This window comes from Falco punctatus, assembly GCF_963210335.1.
Source record: "Falco punctatus genome assembly, chromosome: 1".
Taxonomy (NCBI): Eukaryota; Metazoa; Chordata; class Aves; order Falconiformes; family Falconidae; genus Falco; species Falco punctatus.
Genome location: NC_137580.1, coordinates 19511881 through 19520222, shown reverse-complemented (window position 1 = coordinate 19520222; position 8342 = coordinate 19511881).

Genomic DNA, 8342 nt, shown 5'->3' with positions numbered 1-8342 from the left:
CTGGGGCGCTGCCCGGCTGTCCCGGGCGAGCAGGGGTAGCCGTCCTGCGGCCGCTGCGCCCCCGGCGCCGCCGTGCCGCGCAAGGGTGCAGTTAGTGCTCTGCTCCTTAGCAATAACCCCTTCAAAAGGAAACTTGCATTTGCAAAGAGAAGGCCTCCACCAGGTGCTCCAGCCCCCTCCTGAGGAAGTCTGTATAAAAATCCGTTCCTGTTAACCTGAAGAGGGTCCCCCTGTTACTGAAGGACAAGTCTGCCCTGACCTCTAAAGCAGGCCTAGGTTAGCTTCCGAGTAAGCTGGCTCCGCAAAACAAGCTCCATGCTGGCATGGAACGTATCGGGTGTAGCTCTAGGCCTTCCATGCGGTAAGCGTTTGGGGTGATGACACCCTGCATCCCAACACCTCACAGCAGGGCATCCCACTGCCCCAGGAACAGAGAGGCTGTGTGCTGTCTGGGAGAGCAGCGAGGACACAGTCTGCACGGCCTTGTCATCTACAGCTGAGGACGTGCTCCCTCACCCATACAAATGCAGCCCAGCTGTGTGTTAGATGAAGCAGGAAAAGAGACCGCAACACAAATGGAATTCAGTGTCTTTGCCAAAATAAGATATGAACATAATCTCACCACGTGAGCATTTTAACATGTAATGGTCATTTCTGTCTTCAAGTCTGTTGTGTTTACCTCAGGAAAAAACCAAAGAAATGCAGATCGTGATGTAAATTTAAATATTAGTCCATCATTTCTTGTTGTCCCAGGAGTGCACATAAAGTTCAGCAAAAACATGAGATCCACCCAGCTGGCTTCCTTTGCAGGACCGAGGATCAAATGGCTTGCTAAAAAGGCCTGATTTACTTATTAAAGTCTAATTTGAACCTAATCCATTGCAGTGGCATTCCACATATGCTGAAAAATGCACGAAGGGAATAGGGAGCTGCTCATAATACGCAGGTGGAAATGCACATATGGATTACACCTAGAATAGCAATATTTAAGAAAACATTTTGGGTTATGAAATGTTTTTTAAAATAGTAGTTGATGTTCAAATGTGTTGCTTTTGGTTTAAGCAGAACCCCACTTACACACATATGCCTCTTTCTGCAAAAGTAAGTCTTTTTCTCCTTATACATTATATCCAGAGCAGATACAGGCCACACTGCAATCATATTTCAAGCTTTACTATCTACAAAGTGCACACATGCACGCACAAAGAAATGCAGTGGGATTTAAATCTGCCCTCTGTAACACACTCCAAAATTCCGTCCATCAGACTGAGGCACATAAACACAGCAGTAACTGCGTGTCAAGCACCAAATTACATGGGTGTAAGCACAGCTAAATGGAATTCAAACCTTAGCGACTCAAATCTGTGATAAGGAAAAGTTATTGGGTAACATGAAAGTTAAAAAAAGGCTCTATCAGTATCATGTGAACAATTAATAGGTGTCTAGAAACCAATAAAGCTGTAGACGTCTTCACTTTGAAATACGTTAATAGAATCTACTGCAGCAAAATCATACACAAAGATTGGTATAAAAATGTAACTATTAAATTTCACAAATAAACTCTTGAATAATTTGGAAAAAGGTGTATATTTGTCTAACAAGGTATTTAAGTTCGCTTGTAACCACCTGGAATGCAACTGCACTGCCTCAGAAAGGCAGCAGTCCTCCAGCCTCCCCTCCTCTCCGCTGCAGACCCGCGCAGCTGCCAGCCCTGCAATGTGTGCTTTGAATCCTTGCCTTCCTATAGTGTTGAGCCTAGTTTAAACCAGGGAATGTGACATACAATTTCTGCTAGCATCATGAAAATGGTGCTAGCATGTCACCTGTATAACAGCACGTTAAGAGGCAGGGGGGGAAAAGGCTTGTTTACTCCACACCTCTTCTCAAACATGCTCACTTACGAGGATGGATTTTTCTGTATTATAGCATTTTTGTCTCCTGTGTCTTATTTAGTGTCCCTGCTAATTTATAGCAACTCTCACATTTAAGGAAATTATCAAGCAGGTGTCTAATTCCATTTTTACCTTTAAACTTTGTGTCGGAGGTTGTGGATTTGGAATCAAATTTACACATGCCTTTTGTTCTGCAGTAAGTGCCTCTGTGTACACTTTGCTTTTCATTTCCAACAGAGGAACTCTATCTTTTTCATTTCAAGGCACTTGAAATGGATTTTCACTCTTCTGCCTTTGACTAGCTTACACACAATAGTTAATTATTCTGATCTATGTGCACAGTGTTACCCTCAGCCACATAAGAGGTGATGCTCAGTCAATCCAAGGTAACCTCTGGATTTCTAATCAATGAAGGACAAAGAAAAGAACCTTGGATGGGAGAACACAGAATATCTTCCTTCTCTGGTGGGGGTCTGAAATACATGATCCAAGATGAACTGCAATGGTAGGAAAAGGCTAAACGGAGACAAGAATGATCTTCTTGCCAACAGATGAAGTAAGGAGTAAAATCTAATCAATCTAAACTGTCATGATTATGTGGCTAAGCAAGAAAATATTTGCATAACTTCATGAAATAAAGAGGCCAGGAGGTGTGGGGGGAAACGTTAGAGTAAAACCACATGAAAGATTTGCCAGTCCATTTGGCAAAAGCAGATGCTTTAAAAAAAAATATCTCCTGATCATAGAATTCAGCCTTGGCAACAATTTGAATGCAAAGGGAAGAGGCAGAAATAGCTATATCAGCAAATCTAGAACGAAGACATGAGCATAAACTGGAGGGCAATGCAAATTGTACAGACTGCCTTCAGTGGAAACAGTTCAAGTTAGGCTAAAACTGTTACAGATGGCAACTCATAAGCACCAGATGCAGGACCTTCATGGTCACCCACCATGGGCAAGTATTTAACCTGACAGCAACTTTAGTGTTCAATAGTGCTCACCCACAAGCCAAAAATAAGCCTTCTGGATTTAGTATAATTCTTTTTCTCTCTCTCTCTTTTTTTTTTTTTTTTTTTTTTTTTTGTAAATGAAGCCAAATTTTCATACAAGGAAAAAAGCCACATTAGGCAAAAGCCATCTTTCCCCCTTCCAAGGCCCCCCCAGCTCTTTGCCCCTTCAAACACTAGCAGAATCATACCAGGATGTAAGTCTGCTTCTCAGTGCTGCTGCTGGCACAGTGCACTTCCAAACCTTCCTTAACAAGGAGCTGCAAGCACCTGGAACAATAAAAAGCAATATAAGACAATGAGAAACAGAGTGGCAGTGCCTTGATGATGTATTTAGCACTGGCACACACTGCAACTTTGCAAGCAGGGCTCTGCCAGTTCCCAACTCGCTCAAAGGCACAGGTCTTGTCCATACAGAGTGAAATTCTGGGGTTGGTCTCCATGTCACACTTTCAAAGGGAAACAAAATGCTGAAATATCACACTGAGGGTGAATGTGCCTTGATTAAGCAACCAGGAGGTATTCAGCAGCCAGAAAGCCAAAGTCACCTCAGAAGCACAGGTTACATTAGCCACCTTGCATTTTTTCAGAAGGCAAAGCTGTTAGGGACACACTCCAGGGTCAGGTTTTTTGTTCTGGAGATACATTGGCTGGTGTTGCTATGTCACAGCTTGCCACTTCTCTGACCTAAGCTCTTGAAAATGGATTTTTAAAATGACACATTAATCCAAAACTGAGTCATGACAAAAAGGTGAGATGATTAATCTGCATCAGGGCTTGCTCACTATGCGTTTCTGTTCCTCCCTAGGAGGTGAGGACTGGGAGACACATGGCTAGCCTGAACTAGCCTTCTATGGGACTTCACAACATCTTCCTGCAGAGGAGGTGACAAGAGAGAAGAAAGGAAGATTATCATGAGGACCCATCTTCATTTCTCAAAACACTTCTCTACATTTGGGAGAGGACAGGTTTTGTTGCTTCCCAAAGAAGTGCTCCAAAAGCCATCTTTTGTTCTTTAGTTACTGCTCAGTACACTCTTTTCCTTAAAAAAATAATAAATCCAAAACCTCAGCATAACGTGCACCTCTTGGCCTAGGTTCGAGAGCCTGTAGGCAGGACTGCATATTACATAGGACAAAACCAGTATGCACCCGCTACCTGAATAAATGTGATCCCAGTAAACCTTCTCACTTCTGTGTGAAATTCAGATATGCAAGTAGGTCTAGGCATATTTATTTAAAATAAGTAAGCAAGCAAATTTTTTCTTGAGCACTGACCACAGCATAAAGTCCAAAACTGCCATCACAGCATAGTCACACAACGGAGTCATTACAGTTGTAGAAGGGAACCAAAAGGCTGTGTACAGGAATCATCAGATAGGTGAAATAGCTAACTTGACATGGAATTTCTAATAAGGGGCTAGAAAACGTTTTCAAACTCTGGTTGTGGCACTCAAATGTATCCGCATGTTTTTCTAGAAACAATGTAAAAGTCTTAGAGGATGATAAGTTAGCACAGAAGCAGTGCATTTCAAAAGCATGCCCTCTTGCAGTTGCTGTCAAGAGCAGGCTGCTAGATCACAGAAAGACCAATAACTTTTTTTTTATTTTATATAAACAGAAAGATGGATGGTTTGCTGTATCAAGATGGTCCTCCAGTGGGTATCCTCATCTCCTGCCCAAAAAGCACCATACATCATTTTGCTACCAAAATTTCTGAGCTATTATATGACACTACATAGTTACCTTTAAATGCATCACAGAAAAAGGAAAAAAAGCAGGGCCCGCGTTAAAGGAAAGTTTGCTTCTGCTATGTATCCAAAGGCTGCTGAAAAGTGTAAAGTTCTTCAATTTCTCTAACAGAGCTGAAGCACAGTAATCACATTAGAGCCTTTTTCACATGACACAGAAAGGCCAAGGACACATATCGTCCAAGTTAAAATATTTGCTTTTTTAAAAAAAATCCAATTGCAAAATAGTTTAAAAGCTATTGTAGAGCCACTAAAGTGCAATAGGTTTACCAAGGGAGATTTTCAGGCTTGGGAAATTTCATGGAGCAGACAGTTTCCTTATGAAATTATAACTGAAGCTCAATCTTAAATGCTTTTCCACACTTTAATATCTCTTTCGAAGCGAAACAGTCAAAACTGCTTGATGAACCACAACTCAGAAGCAAGGGGTGGGGGTGGGGGAAGAGCAATTTCAAGTTCATGCTTTGATTCATACTGACAGAGAAGAAATCAGTTCTGTTCCAGACTGGGTGCCAGTAGATGGCAATTTCTTAATGCCTCATTTCCCTCTGCTCTTACACAGGGACAGCAAACATTCCAGCTGTTAGCACAAATGAAGAGAGCTTTGTGCTGCATTCTAGCACCTTGTGTGGAAGGTATGAGGCAAACACTAAGCAGTAACACCATTAAAATAAGGGAGAAGAAGGGAGGGTGATACTGGAATATAGGCAGGGTAAAAAGTTCAAATTTTAATACTGACAGAAAGTTTATAAAATTCTTTCCATGCTGTATGTGCCAGCATTAGGGAGCTGCTGCAGGACAGGCTAAGAGTACAGTGTAGAAGAAGATGTATTTATTTTTTAAAAGCACTCTGAGGCTTGATTTGGAAACTAAATATTGGCTTATATTCCAGCAAAGACAACTTCTTGTAAATGATTCATTACCTGTAATCCACAACCCATTACAGAGCAGTGCTGTCAGATCTTGATTTCTCTTGGGACACCAGTACAATGTCAAAAGTTTAATAGGAACTAAGTGCATTCATACCTGTTACAGCACCAGGCAGCTGAATTCATCTTACCGGGAAAGTATGTTATTTTAGTCAGCAGAGGTGCTGGTTTCTTTGAAATTGTCCTATTAGAGAAAGACACATCACAAGGATGTGATTAATGCAATACTCTCAATTCAAGCAAAAATAAATCACTTGAGCCAGATTCCAATACTTGTCTCAGGCCCTGTGTGCTAATCGTGATTCCTAAGACAGTCTGCAGCGCTACACTAAGGCACAGCTTGATCTCTGGGCTGCCCTTAATCCTTCCTGAGAAACAGAATGCCCATCCCTGATGACTAGTGATAAGGACTCCTCCTCTGAGGCAAAGGGAGAAAAAAGGAGCCAAGTGCTTAGCTGTATTTCTGTATTTCCAGCTGTTCTGCACTACAATTTATTTTGAGCAGATCACTTGGGCTTTGTGCTGTGTGCACTTCCACACAGTGATGGTGTATGATGGGACAGCCCATCAATAACAGCAGGACACTTGTTTTGTCCCCCATCTAGGAACCTGAAGCATTGTGTGAAGATTTTAAGAGCCATCACAAATCTTTGAGATAGCACTAAGTAACTATTGAGAGTAACCAATGCAAGTTCAGAAGATATTTCCCTTAACCAGTTAGGCCATTAGTTCTACTTATGAAAGAGGAGCAGAGAGAAAAATAATCCCATTCTCTTAGCTTAACAGAAATCTGAGAAATCTGATGGAAGAAAATGAAAATCATCTGTGAGTGGTTGTCTCCCTCTCTGTCGGGAAAAGAAATAAGAATCATTTTAGCTGAAATGAACTAGCATAATGTCACTAAAGTTTGGCCTTTTGCATTTATTATTCCCAAATACTTCTGAGGTCCTGTAACATTAGATCTCTTTCTCATCAAGGGACCTACTATTAGCATCCCCACGAGAGTCTTGAGATACAAGAATGCTATTATCTTCATTTTCAAATGGAGAATAAAGGTAAGCTGAGGCTCAGTGGTTCCCCCAAAGTCACAGCCAGTGACTGGTAACTGAACCCCGGTTTCAAGTCACAAGCTACTGACTTTGCATTTCTTTCTATTTACTTTGCCGAAGGGCGTTGGTGTCACTGAAAACTGCCTCCTTGGTTTACATATTCACTGATGAAGAAAAGAATCCATAAATTATTCTAAAGGTGCCAGGATAAGAAGCATCCTCCCACCTCTGCAGTGATGTTCTTACCTGAAACAGCAGGAGCCCTGACTCCCGTAAGAGTGAGCAGAATCAGGCCCACAAAATTTTAGTTTGATTACTTAGGAAAGAAGTCTGAAGGCAAACCCAAACAAAGCCTAGATAAATTTATTTTCATTTCAGCCTTTCATTAAGTTTCTAAAACATGTTGATCTCAAATCTTCCAAGCCACTATTTACCCAAAGCCTCAAATAACAAGAGTGCTTCAACTGCAAACTGTGTGCAGCCCACACCACCACCTAGATAACCCAACAGTTTTATCAGGAGGCTCACTAGTGTCTTACTAGTGTCTGGAACTTAACTTACTTCCATTTTTTCTGTCCATAACTTTTCATATATTCCCCTGACAGTGGGTGTTTAGTGTTCCAGTAAACACAAAAAACATTTTTAGCACTTAGTCTAAGACCTAAAAAGCCTATTTCCTGGTTTCTATGATACGTTTTGATCTGACACCTGAACTAGGACAAATCTACCAAAACTGCCAGCACATAGTAAAGTTTGTTTTAGCTGCACCTGATAAGTCATTGACAATCCACACCCAGACACGCTCAAGATTAAAAATGCTCCATTTCTTTACTTAATTTTGAAATTCTGAAAGGTGAGCAAGTCACTCAAAGGCTTATACATGGACAAAGACCTGCGAATGTGAGACTCTGGGTATAGTCCTGTATAGGACAAAATTCCATAAGCCTTCTCTCGCTCATTCTCATACAAGGTTGAAGGGCCCACCACAGTCTAAACACCAACCCTGGCCTCAAAAAAAAAATCGAAGACACTTTTAAATAGCGTTTCTTAGCATCATTCTGTTCCCACTTTGATCATTGCTATGCACAAGGGGGTTTTCCCCTCCATGGATTGCTGGCACTATTGTTCAAAAATAGGACTAGCTTTCAAGTAGTGTAATGTCCATTTCTTCTGTAATTGTCTCTGGATTGCATTGCCAATCCTTTTCTCTATAGCAACAAATGCTGGGTATTGGGGGTGTGGGGGGTATATGTTTTAATGAAAGGTGAGATTTCCAGGTGATAATATGATTCGAGGAGTCCATGTTTTAGCAAAGCAAGGCAGAAAATATAATGTATTTCATAAATTTGTATGTGTAATCAACATTGCCAGTAATTTAAACTTCTCATCCCCATCATGTTTTTAAGAGCTGGCTGTCCAACAGAGTATTTTTGTTCTTCTTAAACTAGCTGTTCGTCTGAAAATAAACTTAGTTTGGGAGAAATGCCTGTGGTAACATTCCTCTACACAGCCTCAGTGCCTCTGCACCTCCTCTTTTGGTGAGTTTTTGTTGCTTTAATTTACATATTCGAGCATAAAACAATTAATATAGCACACCAACAACTTCCAGTAGCAGCAATCACAGCAGAGCTTTAGGTAGAGACAGGTTAGAGTCCAGGAACACAGTAATGAGATTACATCCTGAAAGTCAAGGGCTGCAAGTCCTCTTCAAGATC